Below are 17,698 nucleotides of genomic sequence, written 5' to 3' on the forward strand. Positions count from 1 at the left end.
GAAAAGAGATCAAAGGCATTCTGATAATCCATGAATTTAAAAATTAGTTTAAATCTTTACTAAAGTATTGTTTTTTTTTTATATAAACAGGTACATCTTACCATATAATTTGAAATACATTTTCAAAGTATTGAGGCTTCTAAGATGTAACCAACTAGAGCTCTGTCCCCCAGAAACATTTGAGATATTTATGTCACAAATACTTTTCAGTATATTTGATAAAGACTGGGGCTTACAGATGTGAATAATAATTAATCTTTATATATTGCTTTGCAGTTTATAGAACAATCTGGCATCTTGGAGAAGAAAATGGTAACCCACTCCAGTATTCTTGCCTGGAGAATCCCATGGACAGAGGAGCCTGGCAGGCTACAGTCCATGGGGTCACAGAGTCAGACACGACTGAACAGCTAACACTTTCATTAAGGCTTTCAAGTCTTATGAATCCCAGCATCTTTCCCTAAGGTATGATTTATGCAGTAATACCTGTGTTAAAAAAGAACAGGCTCATCATTTGAGTGTCAAGCTTTGTCTCTTAACACAAAGGTCCCTGTGTGCTTTTTTTACTTTGGTATTTGTGGAACACAGAACCTGGGCTAGAGCTCTATCAAGTAACTTCTGCTTTAAGTTCTATTTCTCTGTTTACTTACCTGCCTCCATGGATAGATTAAGGGCTCAAAATCCTCACCACCATCACTGTGTCCCAAGTGTTATTTGTCCACTGAGTACATATATTGAGGGGGGAGGTGGGGTATAGTGTAGAATTTAGGTTTGTCAGAATGCCTAAAGTTGCAATCCCTGGGATAATATGTATTTTGACAGAAGTAACACATGGCTGCCCCAAAGTTTAGAGTCTTGGTAGTTTCCCCACACTAAATGCAACTTGGTACATGTACTCCTTAGTCTGAACTGAATGAAGTGCCAGATGTGTCCAGACAGAAGGGAGCCGCGAAGTAAATGCATAAGTTCAGGAGTATGTAGGTAGAGAGAATACTGTGGAATTAAAACAAGAATGCTGGCATCACCCTTACCACGTGTTATTGTTCATCTGTTGCTGCTAGTCCTGGAGCATAGTTTTCATTTTTGTGTCTCTAGTACCTAACCGAAGACTTAATAATAATGGTGCTTCGTAAGTACTGTTGTCTTTTTTTTTTTTTTTGTACTGTTGTCTTTTACCAAAGGTACGCTGTTAATCAAGAAGTCAGCAAAGAATGTTTGAGCATGTGCCACCTGCCAGCTCTCTGCTAAGCAGCGGGGATGCACTGTGAGAACAGACAAGGTCCCTGCCCTAGTGGGACTTGTGTTGGGATGGAGGGAGGCATGAATGTACAAGCCAGTGGGGGATTTTAGATACAGACAGGTGCTGGAGACAACATGACATAGATGCATATCCATCCAACATACTCTACTGAATTTTTTTTGACTGGGTCTCCATTGCTTCGTGGGGGCTTTGCGTGCACGAGTAGGGACTACTCTCTAGCTGTGATGCCTGGGCTTCTTGCAGTGGCTCCTCTTGTTGCAGAGCATGGGCTCTAAGGCTCATGGGCTTCAGTAATTGTGGCACATGGGCTTTGTTGCCCTGAGGAATGTGGGATCATCCTGGACCAGGGGTTGAACCCGTGTTCCCTACACTGGCAGGCAGATTCTTTTTTTGTTGTTGTTTATGTATGTAAATTGGAGGTTAATTACTTTACAGTATTGCAGTGGTTTTTTGCCATACACTGACATGAATCAGCCACGGGTGTGCATGTGACTCCCCCCCATCCCAAACTCGCCTCCCACCTCCCTCCCCATCCCAACCCTCTGGGTTCTCCCAGTACACTGGCTTTAAGTGCCCTGTTTCATGCATCGAATTTGGACTGGTCATCTGTTTCACATATGGTGATATACATGTTTTAATGCTATTTTCTCAAATCATCCTACCCTCACCTTCTCCCACAGAGTCCAAAAGTCTGTTCTTTATATCTGTGTCTCTTTTGCCGTCTTGCATATAGGGCCATCATTGCCATCTTCCTAAATTCCATATATATGCATTAATATACTGTATTGGTGTTTTTCTTTCTGACTTACTTCACTCTGTATAATAGGCTCCAGTTTCATCCATCTCATTTGAACTGATTCAAATGTACTCTTTTTAATAGCTGAGTAATATTCCATTGTGTATATGTACCACAACTTTCTTATCCATTGGTCTGGCAGGCAGATTCTTAACTACTGGACCACCAAGGAAGTCCTCTAATGATATTTTAGTCACCAGAATCTTTGTGAGAGAGATTATTCAAACAATGTGTGTGAATCCTGATATGAGCAAACTAGGAGAGTATCAGAGCAGGAGAACCTGAAGCCATGCAGAGATAGAAAAGGGCTAGAATACAGTATCATGTCACCAGCTAAGGGCCTTTATATATTAAATGTGTATGTATGTATTGTTATAATTGAGACTTTTTCCTCCTTTGGGTCTTTGTATTTGTCTCTATGGCAGATTCTAGGTCCAGCATGTAGTGTCTACAGATTGCCATGATTCCACTCCCACTCACAAACTTCATGCCCTTTCCCCACCTATATCAGTAGGTAGCAAATTCTGCCAAATGAGAACTTGGTTCATAACTGAATTTAGGCATGACCAACTAAAACCAGTCAATCCTAACGGAAGTCAACCCTGAATATTCATCGGATGGACTGGTGCTAAAGCTCCAATAGTAAAGATCCAACTCACTGGAAAAGACCCTGATGCTGGGAAAGACTGAAGGCAAAAGAAGAAGGGGGCAGCAGAGGATGAGATGGTTAAACGGCACTGACTCAGTGGACCTGAATCTGAGCAAACTCTGGGGAGACGGTGAAGGACCGGAGATCCTGGTATGTTGCAGTCCAAGGGGGTTGCAAAGAGTCGGACACGACTTAGTGAATGAACAACAACAACAAACTAAAATCTGAAGTAAATTAAGCAGTCACTTTTCCATTATTATTTTTTTTGTATAGAAATCTTACAAAATACTGATATAACTTTGGCTACCTTAATGATAATAGAATATATATAATCGACTATTGCTCTAAAACTTGGACATCATTGTGATGTGTTATCATGCTGGCTAATAATGTGGTAACACCTTTGGGAGATTATCAATTTTTCCTTTTAAAAAAATCACTCCAAATTGCTATGTATTTTGCCTTTCTGTATCTGCTTTTTACAAATATAGGTTTTCCTATCCCTGGTTCTTAATTGGCACTTTTCTGACCTTAATATGCCTGCCTCTGAAAGTGTTCTCTAATTAGGATTCTCTTATTAGGCAACTTCTAATATGCTGAAGACCAGTCTGCTGCAAAATCAAAATATTTAGAAATTTTTGTAAAATAATAGTAAATCAACCAGTAAATTTACTTGCCGAGTTTTTTTTTTTAAAAAAAGCAAATCCTAAACCCTACCAGAGGCCTATAGGTTCAAGGGTGGTGCTAATGGTACTGAACCTACCTGCCAATGCAGGAGAATAAGAGACCCAGGTTCATCCTTGGGTTGGAAAGACCCCCTGGAGGAGGACATGGCAACCCAGTCCAGTATTCTTCCCTGGACAGAGGTCTTTCTTGGACAGAGGTCCATCGGGTTGCACAGAGTTGGACACGACGAAGCAACTTAGCATGCCCACAGGCTTAGGTCTAAAGGGGCTTGTCAACAGGTACAAGGGACTTAGTACACTGGGTGAGAAACCCAAAGCCCTTTAACATCTAGTCTCTGCCTGCCTTTGTAAACACCATTTCTTGGGACCTCGCTGGCAGTCCAGTGTTTAAGACTCCACGCTTCCACTGCAGAGGGCACAGGGTCGATCCCTGGTCCAGGAAGTAAAAGTACAAATAAACATCTCTTGTGTCATCTAGCCTTCCAGCTACACCATGCTGTTTATGACTTGTTTTCTTTGCATGTGTTTTTTTTCTCCCCTGAAGCAGACTGCTCAGATGCTTATTAGTACCACTTTCTCTTTCTTCACTAGCGACAAAAACCCGTTTTGTTGAATCGTGACTATGTTCATAGTTAAATAACACATTTCCCAACCTTCTGTACAGATGACAGTGCCCTCCTACCCTTCTCTCCTTTTCCTTCTTAATTGGCAAGAGTTATACATGAATACATTCTGGTCATACAGGCTTCAGACAATACAAATGTACACCTTTGACCTGCCTGCCACCCAGATGTAATTGCCACCAACAGTTTGATATACAACCTAACAATACCCTTCTATGAATTTAAATCAGTTTGTTTTCTGCAGAGTCATCCAACATTTTTGATTCCTTATTTCCTCAGTCATGTTCATCCAGCCTTTTTTTTTATTGTGGAATTTCAAGGTATATTTTTAAAAATATGTTTTTTTCCTAAGGAAAAGAAATCCTGAAAATTTAGATTAGAAGAGCCTCTTGGGACTACCCTTTTGCACTACCCTTTCACCTTCAATCATGTCTCTCCTGATTTTGAGTTCTTGTTTTTCAAAGAGTGGTGAAAATCTGTTTTTCTCCCTTGGTCTTCTAGCAGCCAGATGAAAGTGAGGTCATCGTGACTGTATTATCTTCAGAGAGGAAGCACTTCACCTTCCTTAGGATAGAGGCACCTGGCTAAGTAGGCAATAGGCCTAAAGATTTCAGGATGACCTATAATTTTCTAGTCCCAAACAAAACTACCAAATATAGAGCGTTATTGTAATACAGGCATTGTAGAGGGAATTCTCCGGCTGTCCAGTGGTTAGAGTTCTGTGCTTTCATTGACAAGAGCCCCAAGTTCAATCCCTGGTCAGAGAACTAAGACCCCACATGCCCTGCGGTGTGGCCAAAGAAAGCAGGAATTGCAGAGACACTATGGGGTATATGAAGAAATATGAGGCAATCCTAGCCCCCAAGAAGCCTGCAATTTATTTTGGACAATCACCAACAATACAAAATTATTTGGTCTTATATAAAAATTAATATTTATAGGGATGTCCCTGGTGGTCCAGAGGCTAAGACTCCGTGCTCCCAATACAGGGGGCCCGGGTTCAGTCCCTGGTCAGGGAACTAGATCCCACATGCCACAACTAAGACCCAGTTCAGTTGAGTTCAGTCGCTCAGTCGTGAGATGAGCTGAGATGAATTTTAAACATGTGGCAAATGCTGGGAGGCACAAGAAACTTAAACAGTTTACCTAATTCTCACCATAATCCTGGAAGATTGGGTTTAGCATACTCATTTTACAAATGGAAAACTGAGTCAGTTCAGTCACTCAGTTGTGTCAGACTCTTTGCAACCCCATGAACCACAGCACGGCAGGCCTCCCTGTCCATCACCAACTCCCGGAGTTTACCCAAACTCATGTCCATTGAGTCAATGATGCCATCCAACCATCTCATCCTCTGTCGTCCCCTTCTCTTCCTGCCCTCAATCTTTCCCAGCACCAGGGTCTTTTCAAATGAATCAGCTCTTTGCATCAGGTGGCCAAAGTATTGGAGTTTCAGCTTCAACATCAGTCCTTCCAATGAACACCCAGGACTGATCTCCTTTAGGATGGACTGGTTGGATCTCCTTGAGAGACCAAGGGACTCTCAAGAGTCTTCTCCAACACCACAGTTCAAAAGCATTGATTCTTCAGCACTCAGCTTTCTTTATAGTCCAACTCTCACAACCATACATGACTACTGGAAAAACCATAGCTTTGACCAGACGGACCTTTGTTGGCCAAGTAATGTCTCTGCTTTTTAATATGCTGTCTAGGTTTATCATAGCTTTTCTTCCAAGGAGCTATTAATTTTTAATTTCTTTTAATTTCATGGCTGCAGTCACCATCCACAATGATTTTGGAGCCCCCCAAAAATAAAGTCTGTCACTGTTTCCATTGTTTCCCCATCTATTTGCCATGAAGTGATGGGGCCAGATGTCATGATCTTCATTTTTTGAATGCTAAATTTTAAGTCAACTTTTTCACTCTCATTTTTCACTTTCATCAAGAGGCTCTTTAGTTCTTCTTCACTTTCTGCCATAAGGGTGGTGTCATCTGCATATCTGAGGTTATTGATATTTCTCATGGCAATCTTGATCCCAGCTTGTGCTTCATCCAGCCTGGCATTTTGAATGATGTCCTTTGCATATAAGTTAAATAAGCAGGGTGACAATATATAGCCTTGACGTACTCCTTTCCCAATTTGGAACCAGTCTGTTGTTCTATATCTGGTTCTAACTGTTGCTTCTTGACCTGCATACAGATTTCACAGGAGGCAGCTAAGGTGGTCTGGTATTCCCATCTCTTTCAGAATTTTCCACAGTTTGTTGTGATCCACACAGCCAAAGGCTTTGGCATAGTCAATAAAGCAGAAATAGATAATTTTCTGGAACTCTCTTGCTTTTTCAATGATCCAGTGGATGTTGGCAATTTGATTTCTGGTTCCTCTGCCTTTTCTAAATCCAGCTTAAACATCTGGAAGTTCATAGTTCACGTACTATTGAAGCCTGGCTTGGAGAATTTTGAGCATTACTTTGCTAGTGTGTGAGATGAGTGCAATTGTGCAGTAGTATGAACATTCTTTGACACTGCCTTTCTTTGGGATTGGAATGAAAACTGACCTTTTCCAGTCCTGTGGCCACTGTTGAGTTTTCCAAATTTGCTGGCATATCAAGTGCAGCACTTTAAAAGCATCATCTTTTAGGATTTGAAATAGCTCAACTGGAATTCCATTACCTCCACTAGCTTTGTTGATAGTGATGCTTCCTAAGTCCCACTTGACTTCGTATTCCAGGATGTCTGGCTCTAGGTGAGTGATCACACCGTCATATTATCTGGGTCGTGAAGATCTTTTTTGTATAGTTCTTATGTGTGTTCTTGCCACCTCTTCTTAATATCTTCTGCTTCTGTTAGATCCATACTATACATACCATACCAAGACCCAGTGCAGCCAAGTAAATAAATAATCTTTTTTTTTTTTTTTTTTTTAAAGTAGTATCTGTAGGCAGTTCTCTAGTGGTTAGGACTTGAGGCTCTCACTGCTGAGGGCCTGGGTTCAATCCCTGGTCAGGAACTAAGATTCTACAAGCTGCATGGCACTGTCCAAAGAAAAGGGTAGTATCTATGATCTTCCTATATTGTAATTTCTTCATATGTAAATATCTCATTGGTGCAGCTAGATTGTGAACTCCACAAAAACAGAGATTGTATCCTGTGTTCCACTGCATGTTCCAACATGGAAACTCCTGGTTTGGGTTAAAGGGAATACTGAGTTATACAGATGATAATGTTCTCGAGTTTAAGCCTATCTCTTCCATGAACAATGAGCTTATTTGGAAAGGAGATAGTATCAGTCACCAGAGGTTTACTGGAGGGCGTCTGTGCACCGTCAGGAGGCGTGAAGTGCAGGTGTGGATCAGCTGTAGAGCACACACCATGTCTTATGTTCCTCCTCTTCTTTCCCTCTGGCTCCAGCCAAGTGGGCAGAAAGGAGAAAAGGAAAACCTGGATTCAGCCGTGAGAGTCACAGGTGTGCTCTATTGGTGACTTGTGTGAACCGCTCTCTCTTGGCGTGTTTAATTCTGAGCAGAAAGGAAGACTGGGGTTCCCCGGCTCACGTGGGGTTGTGGTCAACATGACACCAGGCAACATCACCCACTGAATGACAATCAGAGTTGTGTGCAACCATCATATCACCTTATTATGCTTTCTTCCTAAGCTAACCCACCCCTCTAGTGCCTAGTTCTAGAACCAATCCTGTTACAGCAATGAGAACTTTGAAATGTTTTCTGGTCCATACTCCTTACAGCTAGACAAGTTTTACCAATTTAAATTACTCCCAATTGTGACATAATTTAAAATTCCATACCTTCTTTATACAGATTTCCTCACTGAAGAAAACTTGGGCCAATTAGATAAATGAATGAAGAAGATAAGTCACCTAGGGTTCTACCACTCCAGAACAACCATTGTTAATATTCGGCATTGTTGTTTTTCAGTCACTCATTCATGTCTGAATGTTCGCAGCAACCCCATGGACTGTAGCCCACCAGGCTCCTCTGTCCATGGGATTTCCGAGGCAAGAATACTGGAGTGGGTTGCCATTTCCTTCTCCAGGGGATCTTTCTAACCTAGGAATCGAATCCACATCTCCTGCTTGGTGGCAAATTCTTTACCACTGAGCCACCTGGGATGCGCAATATTTAGTGTATTTCTCATTTATTTTCCCAAGTGTATAGTCATACAACTACGATTAGATGACATAATTACAGGGTTTTTTTTAGTTTTTAAAAAAATGTTATTGACATATAGTTGGAAAAGACCCTGATGCTGGGAAATATTGAAGGCAAGAGAAGAAGAGGGTAGCAGAGGGTGAGATGGTTAGATACCACTACCAACTCAATGGACATGAATTTGAGCAAGCTCTGGGAGGTAGTGAAGGACAGGGAAGCCTGACGTGCTGCAGTCCATGGGGTCGCACAGAGTCGGACACGACTTAGTGACTGAACAACAAAGTTGATTTACAGGGTTGTGTTCATTTCTGCTGTATAGCAAAGTAACTCAGTTATATATATACTCTTTTCTATTCTGGTTTATCACAGGCTACTGAATATAGTTCCTCATAGCTACAGTTTTAAATCATAGTGTAAAAGGCAAGTTATACATACTATTTTTGCCACTCTACACAGATTATACCTATAGTTCCGTTGTTATGACATGGTTTGATAAACATAATTTTTAACAGTCCACGCCATTGTTCATGCAAACCAATGGATGCTAGGCATATTCACATCTCACAAATTAGGAACCAGTGAGGGAGTGGGGAGAAAACCCAGAAGTCTTCTGTCCAAATTGCTCCCCTCAGGAAGAAGCGTCAGAGACATCTCAGACTCCATCTCGTGGTTGAGACTCAGACTGGCCCCAAGCCTGCTCAGTCTCCAATCTCAGCTCAGCGGAGACCTGGCTGGGTGACCCCAAACAAGCTGCTTTGCCTTAGTTTTCCCATCTGCAAAATCAAGATGCTGCTGCTCCTTCCTCCTAGGATTTTCAGGAGGATTAAATGAGCTAATATATACAAACTGCATAGAACAGTGCCTGGCAAATCCTAAGTGTTATGTAAGTGTTGGCTGTTTTTCTTAGTCATGGCTGGAAGTCCTAGAGTGAGATTGGGGGCCTGGTAGTATTTTTATTTTCTATGCCTCTGTGATTTAATGGAGCTTGCCTGGTGGCTCAGACAGTAAAGAATCTGCCTGCAATGCGGAGCCCCACCCAGTTCGATCGCTGGGTCAGGAACATCCCCTGGAGAAGGGAATGGCAACCCACTCCAGTATTTTTGCCTAGAGAATTCCATGGACAGAGTAGTCTGGCGAGCTATAGTGCATGGGGCCGCAAAGAGTGGGACACTGAGTGATTAACACATGCTGTGATTTAATAGGTTTTATGCCTTTAGATGAGGTCTTCTATTTCACTTAGGGACAAATGTGTTGTTGCTTCAGTATGACTATTAGAATGTAATTAAGAAGAAAAAGAAACAGATTCTGGGGGGAAGAATCTTTCATAATGTTAGCATATCATTAATGATTTTTTTCTCTCAAAAATGCCAAAAGCCTGATTCGTCTCTGTAAGTATGCCACAGAGTTCTCAGATACCAGCTGGTGAAAACCTCTCACATGGCCTTCTACGTGAGCTCTGTGATCACTCTCACAACATTTGCTTCTGGAAAGTCATCTCATCTAAGTTGCTTTTCCAAGAACTCAGGCAGGAAAGTGAGTTGTTTTTTAAATCATCCCTGAGTATGATAGCAAGCTCACTGGACGAAGGAGGGTCAGGAGACTTGGATTCAAATCCTAGCTGCTTTCTTTCTTTTTTAATTTGTATTTGTTCCTTTTTGGCTGTGCTGAGTCTTCGTTGATGCACTCAGGCTTTCTCTGGTTGCAGTGATCAGGGGCTACTCCTCGTTGCTGTGTGTGGGCTTCTCATTATTGTGGCTTCTCTTGTCGCAGAACAAAGGCTTTAGACCACTTGGATTCAGTAGTTGTGGTACACAAGCTGTTGACCTGAGGCATGTGGGATCTTCCCGGACCAGGGATTGAACCCCTGTCCCCTGCCTTGGCAGATAAACTCTTAACCACTGGACCACCAGGGAAGTCTCCTAGTGGCTTTCTTGCTTCTTTCACTGATTGTCTGTGTGGCTTTTGGCAAATCACAGGACATCTTTGAAGCTTGGTTTTCTCTTCTATAAATGAGAATGGGTGTTGTCCATAACAGCCTTGGAAGGACACTAGAGGGCTAGATCAAATACAATAATATGCAAGAGAGTGTGGTAGAAATTGAAAAGCATCATGTGGCTGTGTCATTCTTATTATTAGATGGAATAACATAAACTCCCTAATCTGATCCCCATCTGAAAGGGGTTTTGTTTTTTTCATTCTCCACCGTGTCTCCTGCGTGTGCCTTCTGGAAGCATGCCATGTCCAAAAGCTGAAGATGCATCACAATGAACAGATAATTGCAGTGTCCAGCTTTGTGTTTTTTCCTGGCTCCCATAATGAACCAGCCTGTTAATTTCCATCCAAGGGAAGCAGACTGATTATTTTTATCAGATCTTGTTCTGTCACATTCATTAATTGTAAGTTCCAAAGGAAAACTTTTCTATTTAAGCCAAGATCTACATCTCATGTGATTACTGTGAGCTTCTTCAGGCACCTACTGTGTGGTGTGCTCCCCAAGAGACAGGCTTGTAGCTATGGTAACTGAAGCCTCGTCCGGACCCACGGTGTGGATAAGGCAGGGGCAGTGCTGACTGTTGATTTCTCTCTTCTTCACTGTAGTTCTGAATCCCCTGGGGATGTTGGTGGGATTACTGAGAACTGACTCCCTTGACTCTCAGCTATGTCTTTTGTCCTTTTGATAGCCTGCCTGCATGCTACACTGCTTCAGTCATGTCTGACTCTTTGCGACCCTATGGACTGTAGCCTGCCAGGCTCCTCTGTCCATGGGATTCTCCAGGCAAGAATACTGGAGTGGGTTGCCATTTCCTTCTCCAGGGAATCTTCCCGACCCAGGGATCGAACCTGGGTGTCCTGTGTCTCCTGCATTGGCAGGTGGGTTCTTTACCACTAATGCCACTTGGGAAGCCCCCTTTTAATAGCATCAGATATCAAATGAAAGAAGAGTGTACACCAAGAATTGCATATCTTAATATGCAATTTGGGCACAAATCCGTGTGCCCAAATGATCTCCAGCACTGAGCACAATACCCGCACCTAGCAAGAATCAGGATTCGGTTATTCATGGGTCAAAAAATACTGATTGAGGGGACTTCCCTGGTGGTCCAAAGGCTAAGACTCTGCACTCCCAATGCAGGGGGCCCAGGTTCAATCCCTGCTCAGAGAACTAGATCCCACGTGCTGCAACTGAGAGCTCACATGCCACAATGAAGATTGAAGATTCCATGAGCTGCAACTAAGACCTGGCGCAGCCAAATAAATAAATAACAATAAATAAATATTTTAAAAACCATGTATTGAATGAATGGCTTTTAGATGAGTGCGAATGCATTGATGTCCACCTCTACCAAGCCTGTTTCCAGGTTCAGTTCTGTAGTGGTACTGCTTCTGCACCAGTAGTAGAAATACACTTCGGTTTCTCAATAAGAGTGGTCGTGGTGATCTGTCTCCCTCTCTCTTGCCCAGTCCTTCTCGAGAACTGCGAGGATTTGCCAAAAGGTTGGCAGGGGTCAGGGCTGAACCCACACTGTGGCCAGATTTGAACTTGAATTTGGTGTTATTTGATCAGCCTTTTTTAGGTATTCTAACCACATGCCAGGCGTATGCTAAGTGCTGGAAAAACAGAAATAAATGGGACCTGGCCTCTGTCTGTGGTTCATGTTTCAGTGGGGAACACAGATGTGGAGTGACGACTCTGAGGAGCTTGGTCAGGGTGACACAGCGCTGTGGGAACGTGCCTGCCGGGCCCGTCCCCACACCCCTTCCTTTGCACCTGCTGGTACCATGCAGAAGATGCTACTCCTCACCTTTTTCACTTGGATGATTCCCCAGCTGACCTTCCAAATCCAATTCCAAGATCATCTTCTCTTGAAAGCTTTCCTGATAGTCTACCCTCAAACCTGTTTTCCCAGAACCCTACGTTAAATTGTTGGTTTGCTTGTCCAGTTCACCATTTTTTGACTCTAGGCTATGTTTAGCACCGTGCTTAGCACAAAATTAATTGGGCCCTTGAGGACTGACTCATCTGATTCACACAAAGCAAACTCACAGGGATCTAACCTATTAAACAGGGAGTCATTTTCCTCATTTCCTGGGGGCGGGGGGACAAGAAGCAGGGAGCAGAGGAGAAGGCTACAACTTTACAAGCCCCCTGGTGGGGCTCCCCTACTGTCCGAAGCACACCTCTGTTCCATGCAAGAAGCATGGGAGCCTTCTTCCAGCTGGACTCTGAGAACCCCAAGGGCAAGGGTAGGGGCTTGATGAGGATGGAAAGAAGGGAACAGGGATCCTCCCTGGCAGCTTATTGGTATGGAAGTTAATTTTATGTCAACATGGCTAGGCTACAGTACCCAGTTGTAGGGCCAAACACCAGTCTAGATGTTGCTGTGAAGACATTTTTCAGATAAGATGAACATTTATATCTGTAGACTTCGAGTAAAGCAGATTACCCTCCATAATGTGGGTGGGCCTCATTCAGCCAGTAGAAACCTTTAAGAAAATAGACTGGGGACTTCCCTGGTGGTCCAGTGGCTAAGACTCCCCACTCCCAAAGCAGGGGGCCTGGGTTCATCCCTGGTCAGGGAACTAGATCCCACATACTGCAACTGAACTATGGTATTGGAGAAGACTCTTGAGAGTTCCTTGGACTGCAAGGAGATCCAACCAGTCCATCCTAAAGGAAATCAATCCTGAATATTCATTGGAAGGACTGATGCCAAAGCTGAATCTCCAATACTTTGGCCATCTAATGCGAAGAACTGACTCATGGAAAAGACCCTGATGCCGGGAAAGATTGAAGGCAAGAGGAGAAGGGGATGACAGAGGATGAGATGGTTGGATGGCATCACTCATTCAATGGACATGAGTTTGAGTAAACTCTGGGAGTTGGTGATGGACAGGGAGGCCTGGCGTGCTGCAGTCCATGGGGATGCAAAGAATTGGACACGACTGAGGAACTGAACTGAACTGAACCGCAACTAAGAGTTCACAGACTGAAACTAAAGATCCCACATGCCACAATAAAGATTGATGATCCTGCATGCTGAAACTAAGACCCGGAGCAGCCAAATAAATAAATATTTTTTAAAAAAGAGAGAGAGAAAAGACTGAGCTCCCAGAGAAGGAAGGAATTCTGCCTCCAGCTGTCTTAGGACTCAAGACTGCAACACAGATTCCTGCCAGAATTCCCAGCCTGCCGACCTTCACTGCAGACTTCCAACTTGCCAGCCCCCATAACTACATAAGCCAATTTTTAAAAATAAATCTCTCTATATAAATACATCTTTCAGTTCTGTTTCTCTGGAAACCTCGACTAAAACCTTCAGTCTCACATGAGAACTTATGATAGATCCACAAGAATTAGTACTCTGAAAGCTGTGGACTTTTAGTTAAAGTCATCAAATCTTAAGCTTTTAGACTTGAAAGCACTCTAAAATGTTATCAAAATTACAGTTTTATTTTATTATTGAGAAAACTAAGGCTCAGAGAGGCCAAGTTTCCTATCCAAAGTCACCCAGCAGAGAAGTAATTGTAAATAGATGGAGCTGGTACCTGGTCCTCTGACATCTCACTTTTTCTCAAAAGAACATCAGTGAAAAATGAAATATATAATGTTATCATACTGCGCCTTGATTTTATGATGGCACAAGTAATACATATCCTTTCAGGATCTGATTTACATGTAAAAGAGTCATTCTGTTTCCAATATAGAGAATAAAAATGGGAAGGGGCACTGTAGGGTAATTGCTAAGGGGTGTCTTCCTGGAGTCTTTCAAAATTCATAGGCTGAAAAATAAAAAAGAAAAAAAATTCATAGATGGTCACTAACCACATCTACGGGTACAGCTTGGGACTTTCTCCCAATGCAGGGGGTCTGGGTTTGACCCCTGCTTGGGGAACTAGATCCCACATGCTGCAATTAAGAGTTTACATGCCACAACTAATACCTGGTGAAGCCAAATACACAAATAAATAAAATAAAAATAAATTTTAAAAGTGTGCTGCCTGCCCTGTGGGAAAGTGTTGAATAACAGAGGGGTCGCTGAAATCAGGAGGCTCCAAGATCTTTCCTAGTTTTAGCAGTAGGAGTAGGAATAAGTGCTTCTCTTAAAATTAGTTGGGGAAAAAAACAACTCATCATCCATGAGAGTTTGAGGATTTCCTTAAGCAGGTACCACTAAATGGAGTTTACAATCTAGTTCACTTTATAAACTTGCTTGTTAATTCATCTCCTTGCTTCTGCAAATCCCCCAGCCCGCATTTTGAAACACAGCAGGAAGACATTCTTTTTTAAAATTCATTTTTATTGGAGTGTGTTGTGCTTAGTCACTCAGTCGTGTCCAGCTCTTTGCAACCCCATGGACCAGTAGCCCTCCTCTGTCCTCCAGGCTCCTCTGTCCATGGGGACTCTCCAGGCAAGAATAGTGAAATGGGTTGCCATTCTCTCCTCCAGGGGATCTTCCCGACCCAGGGATCGAACCCAGGTCTCCCACATTGCAGGCGGATTCTTTACTGTCTGAGCTACCAGGGTATAGTTGATTTAAAAATGTTGTGGTAGTTTCTGCTATATGGCAAAGTGAATTGTTTATACATAGATCCACTCTTTTTTATTTATATTTGGTTGCACTGGGTCTTCACTGCGGTGTACAGGCTTCTCGTTGCACTGGCTTCCCGTGTTCAGAGCACAAGCTCTAGGCGTGGAGGCTTCAGTAGGTTCTGCTCACAGGCTCTAGATCATGGTGGCATACAGAGCCCTGGCATGTGGAATCTTCCCAGACTAGAGACTGAACCCATGTCCCCTGCATTGTCGGGGAGGTTCTTATCCACTGCCCCGCCAGGGAAGTCCCCACTCTTTTTTAGATTCTTTTTCCATACAGGTCATTACAGAGTGTTGAGTGGAATTCCTTGTACTGTAAGTAGGTCCTTATTAGTTATCTGTTTTATATATAGTTGTGTGTATATATCACAGTTATTCTTTTTAATGTTTGGAATTCACTCATCAGAAGCCGAATCATCTTTATTAAGTATTGTCCTGGACACGTGATGAAATTTGCCAGTTTTGGGGAAGAGGCTGGCAAAATTGTAATATCTCAGTTTATAAAATTCTTGTGGGAGGATTTGGGAGAGATGGTAGAGTAGGAAGCACCAGGAATGTCTCCCCACCTGGACAACAATTGCACGGGCACATCTGTCTCACATAACTGATATCTTGAAACTCTTGAGCCTGCTGAAGGCTTGCAACTTTCAGGCTTTGGCCCAGAAAGAGTATTTTTACCCAAAAAAAAGTTTTTCCAATTAAAAAAAATTGTAAAATACACACAACATAAAATGTATCGTTTTGACCATTTTAAGTATACAGTTCAGTGATATTAAATACACCCGTAATGCTGTGCAGCCATCAGCACCACTCATCAGCGTAGCTCTCATCATTTTGTAAAATTGAAACTCTATACCCATTAAACATCAGTTCTCCATCCCTCCCTCTCCCCAGCCCCTGGCAACCACCATTCTACTTTCTGTCTCTGTGGATTTTGACTCCTCTAGAGACCTCCTACAAGAGGAATCATACAATATTATCTTGAGAAATCATACAATATTATCTTTCTGTGACTGGCTTATTTCACTAGGCACAATGTCCTCAGGGCTCATCCATGTTGTAGCAAATGTGAGAACTTCCTTGCCTCATGCAAAGGAAAACAGACTTTCTGCTTTCTGAATTCTGCTTTATATAGAAATTCCTTATGAATTTAGGTGTGAGTTTGATCAGTATGAAGCAGATGACTCAGTCCCTAAAAACCTGATCCATTTTGTATGCACTAGAAAAGGTCTGTTTCTTCACTCATTCATTTCTTTGACAGACACTGATGGAGCACCTGCTTTAGGACCAAACGCTAAGAGGTGCTCAGAGTACAAAGAGGAATAAAATAGTCTGTATCCTGAAGTAACAGTGTGTGTGTGTGCCCAGGCTCCTCTGCCCTTGGGATTTTTTCAGGCAGAGATACTAGAATGAATTTTTGCCATGTCCTCCTCCAGGAGATCTTCCCGACCCAGGGATGGAACCCACGTCTCCTGCATTGCAGGGGGATTCTTTACCCCCTGAGCCATCAAGGAAGCCCAAAAGCCCTGAAGTAAGGGGGTCCCTATAGTAAGTAAGGAGATAAACTGAAAAATCTTTAAAGCTCGTTTTATAAAAACAGGCATTTTTACAAAAAATTCATTTGGTTGCGCTCGGTCTTAGTTGCAGCATGCAGGATCTTTAGTTGCGGTAAGCGAACTCTGAATTGCAGCACGTGGGGTCCTGTTCCCTGACCAGGAATCCAACCCCCCCTTAGCCACTGGACCACCAGGGAAGTCCCAAATCACAGCTTCTGGATGCTGGCAGGCTCCACCCTCCCCATCACTGAATCCTCTGTCTCCCAGCAGTACCAAAATTCTTCACTTGCCTCTGTCAGGGCAAATGAAAAGGGAGCCAGGGTCCAGAGGGCCTAAAGAGAGTTAATTTTTCACTGATTTTTATAATGGGGAAAGCAGAAATCAATATATTGAATATTGCTTTTCAACCAAGTTTGCCAGAACATTGGGAGACTCTTAGTATAGGCATGAAGGTATCAGTGCCCATTAAAGTGATATAAAGTAAGGCAGTATTTAGTTTTTGTGGTGTGATTATCTTTTATCTCCAACTCTTTCATTAGTTCTCTAGAGAAACTGGGTTGTAATTTACTCAAATATCTTTTATTTCATGTTCAGTGGATGTGCACTTATCTGTGATGGGATAACTCCAAGGAGAGAATTGTAGTCCACTTACAGGACAGAAAATAGACAGGGTCCTGGGCCTGATCACGAGCCTGAGAAAGGCTGTGGAATCCACAGCCCTGGCTCTGCTCCGTTAAGAGTGAGTAATTTTGGCCGAGTTAGTCCATATTTCTGACCCTCCATTTCAACATCTGTAAGATGAAAGAAGCCATGCCCCCTGGGAAGTTTAAAGAAAGGACTAACAGCAAGAAAGCCAAAGAATCGATGCTTTCAAATTGTGCTGGAGAAGATGCCTGAGAATCCCTTGGACAGCAAGGAGATCAAACCAGTCAATCTAAAAGGAAATCAACCCTGAATATTCATTGGCAGGACTGATGCTGAAGTTGAATCTCCAATACTTTGGCCACCTGATGCAAAGAGCTGACTCATTGGAAAAGACACTGATGCTGGGAAAGACTGAAGGCAAAAGGACAAGAGGGCAGCAGAGGATGAGATGTCTGGATAGCATCAGTGGACATGAATATGAGCGAACTCCAGAGACAGAGTAGGACACAGGAGGCTGGTGCGCTGCAGTCCACGGGGTCCCAAAGAGTCAGACACAACATAGTAACTGAACAACAAGAGCCCACGTTGAGTCTCCCAACAGTATCTTGATTTTTTTTGGTGTGTGTGTGTGTGTGTGTGTGTGTTATTTGCTCAGTTGTGTTCACTCTTTGCGATTCCATGGACAGTAGCTCATCAGGCTCCTCTGTCTGTAGGATTTTCC

The 17,698-nt window shown here is 42.8% G+C and overlaps 1 long non-coding RNA gene across 1 annotated transcript; it reads left to right on the forward strand.

Moving 5' to 3' along the window:
- The first annotated feature begins 1,796 nt into the window (after positions 1–1,796).
- On the forward strand, positions 1,797–17,313 carry LOC122680853. Its single transcript, XR_006336797.1, has 3 exons — positions 1,797–2,051; positions 7,233–7,240; positions 17,302–17,313. It is a non-coding gene; the product is annotated as an uncharacterized LOC122680853 (long non-coding RNA).
- The last annotated feature ends 385 nt before the right edge of the window (positions 17,314–17,698 follow it).

This window comes from Cervus elaphus, chromosome 22 (assembly GCF_910594005.1).
Source record: "Cervus elaphus chromosome 22, mCerEla1.1, whole genome shotgun sequence".
Classification (NCBI taxonomy): Eukaryota; Metazoa; Chordata; class Mammalia; order Artiodactyla; family Cervidae; genus Cervus; species Cervus elaphus.